The 9125-nt window shown below is 41.1% G+C and overlaps 1 protein-coding gene across 2 annotated transcripts in view; it reads right to left on the reverse strand.

The window, feature by feature from the left end:
• The window catches only part of STON2 (stonin 2), a 78885-nt gene extending 77596 nt beyond the window's left edge, over positions 1-1289 (reverse strand). For both annotated transcript variants that reach the window (XM_074910056.1, XM_074910055.1), the window contains exon 1: positions 1214-1289. The gene's annotated coding sequence lies outside the window, so the exon portion shown is untranslated. The remainder of the gene's footprint in view (positions 1-1213) is intronic.
• Positions 1290-9125: the final 7836 nt, after the last annotated feature.

Below are 9125 nucleotides of genomic sequence, written 5' to 3' on the forward strand. Positions count from 1 at the left end.
AAGACAAGAATGATTCATAGCCGATTCACAAGTAAAGAAACACCGATGTTTGCCAAATTTTTGCCTCGACAATACAAAAAATGCCCTCAAAACAAAACTGTGAAGTTATTCTAAGGCTAATTCCCAGGAAAAGGCGCAACTAAGTACAGGAAGATGTGAGCTGTAATGCATCGCCTGATCTAGCCAAGCAGCCAAATATTTTTTTAACTCGCTTCTGAAAAAACAAAGTCTCAAAAAGGATTAATCCATGGGAACAAAAATATTCAGAAATGTAGAGTCCAATCACAGCCAATAAAACAATTAACAAAAATCAACAGAGAAAAGTGGAGCTGCTGTACAGAAACGATACTGAACACATGAACCAGGCAAACGTGCAGGGAGGGGGCTGTCTGGTTGTGTATCAACACAGATACCCACTTTGCATGGAAATATGTAATTTGAGCTTTTTTTAACTTCTAGTTTACATAGCGTATTCAAACGAAAAAATGAGCGGCGATTTTTCTTTGCCTCGCAATATCTTAACCACAGAAAACCATTTCAAAAGCAGCACATTTCGGAGGACTCAAGAAAGGAAAAATCCAAACCATGAGTAATGGCACAGAGCAGCTGAGGGGTAGGTGGATACAAGCAGCTTCCACACGCTGCTGTTAATGACTCACTCACCCCTCTGCAGACGCGGAGTAATAAACCGCTCGCACTTGCACAGCACCACAGCGCGCGTTCTTACAGGGGGCAGAGGACAGCAGCGCTCGGGGAGAGGCCGGCGGGGGGGTGCGAGGCTGCCCGCCAGAAACACTCTTCACCGCAGACAGCCCCGGAGGGGGGGTAAGGGCCCGGGGGGACAGGTTGGACGACGGTCCGGACGGTGCCGGCTGGGAGCGGAGCCACGGGCCCAGCCAGGGAGCGGGGCCGGGGCGCGGGGGGAGCCCCGGCGCCCTCAGCCCGGGCCGTCCCCTGTGCCGGGAGTCGCGGAAGCGCGAAGCCGCCGCGAACGCAGCGCGGAGAGGGCAGCGGCCGCAGCCCCGCCAGCGCGGCCACCTGCCCTCGGCTCCGGTTTCGCGACGTCCCCCGCCCGCCTCCGCGCTGGCGCTGCCCGCAGAGCCCGCGCCGCGGTTCCCCTTCCCCGGCTGTCGGGCGGGCCGCGGGGGCACGCCGCGCTCCCCGCCCCGCGGCCGCTCCCCCGGGCCCCCCGCCTCCCCTCCTACCCACCCACCTGCCGGCGGCGGCGGGCCGGGCGCTCCGCGGGGCGAGGGTGCCGCCGCCCGCGCTGGCGGGCACCGCGCTGCGCGGAGCCGGCGGCGGCCCGGCCCCCGCCCCGCCCCGGGGCAGCGGCGGCGCGGGGCCGCCGCCATTGGGCGCTCCCCGGCGGCGCGGGGGGCGGCGGCGCCGCATTGGCCGGTGGCGGCCGGCGGGGCAGGGCCGGGCCCGCGGCCGGCGGGGCGGCTGAACCGGCCGTTCGCGTCCTTAGCGCCGAATCCGCTTAAATACGGCAGCGGCCGTCTTAATGGGCGATGGAAAGCCAGCGCCCCTTCTGCCTGCGGGGTGGCCTCCTCCCTACCGCTGCGAATACAGATACAAACCTGTAGATAAATCTAATACAAAAGATCAGTCTGCTCGGCGTCTTAAATGCGTAAACACAATAACTGGTGGGTTTGTGTACCCACTTCTGATGCAAATTAACAGGTGTCTCAATTATTTTGCTAGACCCTGATGAATTTCACAGGTCAGCAAATATCCCCGTATTATATGTTAGTCAGGACTAACAAAATTAACTGCAATGCCTATGAACCAAACTGCTTCCGAGCTGTTAAGCTTTAGTAGTATTAGAGACCTAATAATGCACATCTAAAATTGTAATATTATTTCTGCCTTTTTTAGAGGTTTCAGGTCTCAGTTTGCGTATGCAAATATATTTAGTGAGGCTTTAATTTCTACCCCTGCTATAATTTCAAGGCTTATGATGAAAGACAAGTTATGGAAAATGAACATGTGCATCACTCATGCAAACGTGAGCACAGGCGCGTATTTATGCATTTCCCCGTGAGCAGATCCAGAGAACGACTCTGGGGAGCTGAGGAAGTATCAAGCCACCAAAGAGCTTCCTAGAAAATTGAACCTTGCAAGCTGAGAAATGCTAATAACATTTGCATTAAACATTATAACAGCCCTAATTAGTAGTGAAGACTGACTGTGAAAAAAAAAAAATACACAAGTTTAACTCTTCCCCAGGTGAACAAACAGTTTTAAAAGTGCTCTTGTTAAACACTGGGAAAATCTCAAATGACAAAGTGCAAGATAACTACGCAATTATGATAACTGGTCTTACACTTGGTAGTTCAGCGTACCTGGTTTACCTGATTTTGTCTTGAAGGACCTTTCAAAGAGGTTTGAAGGTTTACTATTGGTACATACTAATCCGGGGACATGCATTAAAAAGTACACCGCCCCTCAAACACCCAAAGCCCCCGTCATAGAAGAGGGGGAATATCCTCTGGCACAAAACGTTGGTGCGAGTGCCAACTAGAGGTGATTGGAAGGAAACAACGCACAGCGCAAACGTTTCCGAACACTGTTTGCAGATCATGCATAGTTTTATCCAGCCGTATAAAATGTTGATTTCCCAAACCAAACTAGTAATAAAAAATATTTTTAGTTGCGTATACTGCCCATGGGCTACGACGGATTTAGGCTGGTGGCCATACTCATTTACATGTGTAAAGGTTAACTACAACAAGGACACAGGATAGTTCTGCTCAGGTGCAACTGGTGTCTTTGTTTCCTCTCATAATTATTTTATGGGCCAAAAGAACTACAGATTAGTTTTCCAATTGTTTCCCTCTATCTTCTCCATCTTTAATAAATCCAGGATCCAGAATAACATCATTGTCTTTTGATGTACTGGCGTAGGAGAGATCCTGACTAGAAAGACTCCAAAGCCATCAATCCTTTCCTGGTTTTGGTCAGGTCCCAAAGCCCATTTCTTCTTTTTTCCTCGTTGGTTTTCAGAGTAGCAACATCAGGATCAGCCATTACTGAGTAACTTTTCCCAACAATACTAGGAGCCTGCAGTCACAAAGACAGCTACAAATGCTGTCACAAACAGTCCAACAGTGGCAATGGTTCCTGTATCTTGCGTTGCTAAAGCACACAGCGTGAAATTTCATCAGTCAGGTTGTAATTAAGACTCAGCACCAAAAGTATATTTTCCATCTTTACTGTCCTTTTCACCCCCAAGCGTGTTTACTGATAGCCTTTAGATTAGTTTAAAGTTTGAGGAAAGAGATGTTTCTTCATCTAAAAAAATCATTAAAGGAAAAAGGCTTGCATATAATGTATTGCTTTTTTATCACTTTTTCCTTTTTTAGGTAGATTAACAGGCTTAAACTGGCTCTAGCACCAATTACTTTTTCTGATATTAAATGAAGTTCCTGTATTCATCATCCTTTTAAAATAGGGGGGGGGGAAGAAGAAGATGATTTAGAACATTTGATTCTCTTAAGTTATTACATCATTACCACAGCATCAGACAGCTCTGTTTAATACTATTATTCTATCTAGACTTGTAAGAAATTTTTGCTTTTTTGTTTCCGAAATACTTTTACTAGTAAGATCTAGAACAAAAGGGCTAGTAGGTAACATACCTGTTACAGGTTCTTATGTTTTACTGAGTCTTCTCAGAATTAAAAACACAGAGAACACTTCTGGTCAGCCCCAGAGTGATCAGGCAGTTGGACTAGATGGTCGTTGTATGTCCCTTCCACTGAAATATTCTATTACATCAGAGAATCAGAAATGAAATTACTCCATTTGAGAAATTATAATTAAATTTCTAGTTGAAAACTGCTATTCATACAACAAAAAGAGAAGTTAGAACATGAATTTTTTTCCTCCAAAAGGAAGGAAAAAACCCCCCACACACTCCAGAGAGTCTGGTTTGCCTACTCAAAACAGTTCGCGTTTGAGGAACAAAGATCGTGTCCTTTCATTTTCTAAAATATGACTTATGTTGCATATTAACCATGTGAACATGCAACATAATGTTGCATATTAACCATAAAAATACAACATTCTATTGCTGGTATTCTGACCTATGTTGAAGAAATATTTATGAGGAGACCCTACAGGGTTAGAGCATGTTAGATCATAACTATAAACACAGATACCAAATAACTAAAGGCTAGAATGATCCTAGTTCTAGTTTATTTTTAAAATATACATCACCTGACTTTTTGTTCTTTTAACCTGACAGATAATTAGGGGTTTTAATGTTAATATTTCATTATGAAGATTATATTAATAATTCATTACATCTTGGGAAACTCTTAATTATGCTATTTTATTCCAATAAAAAACAATAGTTCTCATGCAAGCTTTATTGCGGATTTAACTGAATTCATCAATTAACAGAATTAAATATATTTCATTGTATTAAATGAAGTAAGGAAGTGTGATTTGACCCTTAGTGGTACCCCAACAGAGGCCCAATTCAGAACTGTACAGAAGCACTTCCAGAATTTTTTTACTCATCTGGACCTGCTTCCACACTTAGGCAAGTCTGTTCTTTGCATACGACTTTATACCTTATCACAAAGTACAACCTCACAGGAGTGTTTGTTCATGCATGCTCCTCAGCCCATGGGTTGATATTGACACAACACAAAGAGCAGTAAGAGAAAATAAATGTGTTGTGCCAAAAGATTTGTTTGCTTAGCTTCCTTACCTTGTACACGTGTGGATACACGTGAACAGTCTTTGCTTCAACCAACACAGGCAGTCCTGAAAAATCATATGTCAGGAGAGATTTGCGTAATTGTATGTCTCAGTTATGGCAAGATTAGTTTAAAACCAATAGCTCTGGGACAAAGGCTCTGTTTCCAGCATAGTAGGCCATCACCTTCATTTTCCATTCAGACTGGGGGTTTTCCCCAAGGAAAGAAATTGCTCAGGTGTCCAGGAACCTTTGCTTTGCCATGTAACAGCAAACCAAAGGAATCAGTAGCTGCAGAGCACGTGCTACATCTGTAGAATAGTAGTGCCAGGAGTGTTATGGCTACTGGAAGACTTTGAAAGCATCAGATGCTTAATATAAGCAGCACAGGGAGGGTTAAAGACTTATCAAACATGTTCATCTACGTCATTTGAAAATTTCCTTTTCTGTAGCTGCAAGAAAGTCTTTATGATTTGGCATCTAGAAATCCTGAGGAGACAGTGGAAATTAATATTTTATTTGTTGTGTTTAGATAAGGAATAGTATTGTAAGTTGACAGTCTATCTTTTGTTCTAATTACCTTTCACAGTACCAGAGGACAAATGAGACACTAGATTTGAAATGTTAAAAAAGGGAATTTATTCTTAGTTTACTTTTCTGTTCATTTTCAGTATTTACCGTAGAGTATTTCAGTTTTCAGCCAAAGGATTATTTGCAAACGGTTTACTCTGAAAGCTGTGTTTTATGACACTGAATTAGGATCACCAGAAACATTTAAAAGTATTTCCTATCAATTTATCTTTTGGAGCCAAACTAAGAATGTCAAATGCAGTGAAGAGCAAACTTTTGGGGGCCTGTAAACTCAAATGTAATAATTAGGTGCCAAAACAGTAACAGAAAGAAATTTTACACGTATCTCTATGGAGCTTTTCACTGAATATGCAAGATATCAGAGTAGAAAAACATACAGGATTTGCTAAAATGTTTGTTAGTTGAAAGATAATACATTAATGAAGAAACCCTTATTTTTTGCTCTGTTTTGAAAAGTTCCTACCTACTTGCACACTTCGCTTTCCATGGAGTAAAAGATCAGACTGCTAGCATGTGAAACTCAGTAAGGCAGTAAGGCTGTTTGTTTAGCAAAGGGGCAGAAAAAGCCAACACAGCTGCACACAGTGAGATCACCACATTTATCTCACTGGGTCTGAATTCTCTTACTATAGTCACCTCCCTTTTGTGCAATGTTTCCCAGATTTCAACAATCAAGTCAGACTCAAAATTATTTGTAAAAGATATGAAATCCTTTAGCTATCCAATTACAGATGAACATTTAACATTACACTCTGAATTCCACAATAAACTGCATGTATTTTGGTGTGGCTATTCTTCCTATGAACTGTCCAGTCCTATAATCAATGTGATTAGAACCAGAGATTAAACTAAATACAACCTGAAAAGAATTAACTCAAATCCTCTTCATCTCACAGCATCAGTAATGAAGGTTTTCAGCTACTAGAGAACTTGCTAAACATGTAGATTCGAAAGCCTTTAGCCTTTGACTTCCAGGCTGGATCATTCTCGAAGTAGTATACTTTTCATAATCCCAAATTATAATCCTTAAACATGCCACATATTATTTTGGTGGTTTTAATATCAGATATAGTAATGGCTTTATGAAGTGTATTTGATCTCTCCCCCCCCCATTTTTAATGCTAGCAAACTTGTTTGCAAGCTAGTTTTTCCTTTAAAATTATTGTTGAATAGATCTGGGGAAACTTTCCAAACAAAAAAATTCCAATTTATTTAGAAGCACCTAAAATACCATTAATTAATGGAATTTCAGTATGTAGCAGAGACTACCAAACTTTAAAGGAAGATTGGACAGAAACAAATACTGTAAAATATTGTAAAATACAGATTAACTTATTTGGACAGCTCAAACATTTCACCAGATGGTTTCAATGAAAAAGTGGTTTTAAAAGATATCGTCATCACCTGTTGCTAAACATTTCACTTGCTTTAGTGAGAAAGAATTTGTACTCTTAAGAAAATCTGGATTTAACTTTGCAAAAGTAGCCACTGTTCTGGAAGCTGTGCCCAACTAGTCCATGTTTCATCTGTACGTAATAGTAAAAAAAAATGTTGCAAGGCAGACTAATACGACAGCAGGCTAATGGACATACATATCAGAAAAGCTTTAACAGTCCCGGGAAGGTAGTTTCTTTACAGTTTTCCAGAAGCTATAGTGATTTTTAATTTTGGAGTTTTGCCCTGAAAATATGAGAAAAGTAAGTGTATTGATTTATTTCATTTTGGTAGGTTTCTGAAGCTCCTGCAACCACTCTTTTCTGTCTATATATACACACACACACACTCACACATCCTCCCATGATGTGACAATGACTGAAAGCATGAAAATTACTCTTAAACTTTAAGACCTAAAATATTTAACAAGTCCGAGACACCATTTAATATCGGCTGCCCCCTTGTGGCTGCAAACACACACCCCAGGTACAAATCTTTTTTCACCAAAAGCAATTAAGAAGCAATAAAAAAAGAGAATAATTTTAGTATGAATCTTGTACAGAAATGAGCCACGTTCATAAATAACAGATGGGAACGGCAACATCTAGCTTTACAGTATAGTTTATGCCTGTGTTTAGGAGGGATTAGTATGAAGAAAAACAAGTAAGGAAGGAAATACAGAAAATGGCTGACAGCAGAATTATAGAAGTGTTTTGTGACACAAAAATTAAGATTCTTCCAAGTTATTGTAAAAAATCTGGAATTGCAACCCATATTATGTGGAAATCCCAAAAAGTAGGGTAGCAAAGAAGTTACCGTATGAGTAACCTATCCCTTAAACAGAGGTCTGCCTGAAATACTGTTGCACTCAGAAAAAGCTTACTCGAATAAGAAGCAGTGGCACTGGTACCTTTCTGGTTAAAAAACATCCCGTCTGAGACAGAATCCAGGTACTCTGGTGTGGAAATTAAATCACATTTACCTCTTGCTATCTGAAATGCAACTACAGTGGTGCTCCACTTCTATTTCATTCTGAAAGTGAAAGCTAAAACTAGGTGTTAAAGTATTCATTACCTGGATAGATGGTACATCCCCACAACTTAGCTTTGGAAGAAGTAATTTACAGTCTTCTGAAATTTTTTACAACTAGTAGACTAGAGTGAATTTTTTCCCTCAGTAATTCTTTATAAAATTAAGAATTAAAGTCAGGATTCAGAAATGCCATTACACTCGTGATCATTTAGAGATGACTAAAAATATTTTGGCATTATACCAAACAACACATTCTAATGAAACAGGTGTTTATTTCATGTTTACAAACTATAGTTTCTATTAATATTTGTTTTTAAATGTAGTGTTTTAGTTTTAGACTGAGGAGAATAAAGCAACGTAAAACCAAACAAAACCAACCAAGCCAGGAAACAAAAAAACCCCCCTAGTTTTCGATGAACATTATTTAGTGGGTCTTTCTTTAAAAAAAAAAAGCGACTCCCCCACCCCCCACATTTATATACCTGGTACTCTATTCCCAAGCCAAAAAACAACTCCCTATTGGCTACAGGCTACAAGTAAAATAAGTCATCTATGTTTCTGACCCCACCTCACTTGAGCACATCAGGAATCACATCTCAAGCTCTTGGGCTTTTTTGGAAGGCAAGGGATAACCTCACTAAGCTTGAGCTACATTAGTCAGACTTAAGCTGGTTTTAGTACCAGCTGTTCTGTTTCCTACCTGTAGCAAGACTATTGGCAGCATAAGTCAGAAGACTTCACAACTTGGGCTGATGCCTGAGACAGTTCACCTATTGATGCTTTCCATAGCCATTATCATTACTTCCTCACTCTCCCTTGCTTTCCTTCTCCCTAATTGTTTTCTTCCAAATTAATAGGGACACTGGAAAGCAAGCCAACATAATACATTTAGGAGGACTCAGTCTCAAGAGGCAGAGCCTGAAAAGATGAGTGGGTAGAAAAAGTCCTGAAAAGCAAGCAAACTTGTCAGCTTGGAGTAGTCCTTCTCCCAGTTAACTGTTTCTAGTCACTGCATTATGCCCTTATTAGTAATGAAAATGTAACAGTAATCCTAAGGTTACTGGTCACTATTCTCAAATCACAGAGCAGTTCTGTGTCTGCCACACACCGTACAGATGCTGTATACAGTGAAGAAAGGGTCTCACACGCACACACAGGGCAAGTTTCTAGCACAACTGGAGATACAATGCACACTTTTCTATTCCCCTTCTTATGCTCCTCCTAAATTAACAGATTTATTTTTGTGAAGAGGAATAGAAGTGAGAAGTGTGAGTATCCTTAGAGGAAGGGATGCATTGAACAATGGCATATATCAGTGCATATGACTAACAATTGACATCCTCTGTTATCATAACCACTG

This window comes from Athene noctua, chromosome 6 (assembly GCF_965140245.1).
Source record: "Athene noctua chromosome 6, bAthNoc1.hap1.1, whole genome shotgun sequence".
Classification (NCBI taxonomy): Eukaryota; Metazoa; Chordata; class Aves; order Strigiformes; family Strigidae; genus Athene; species Athene noctua.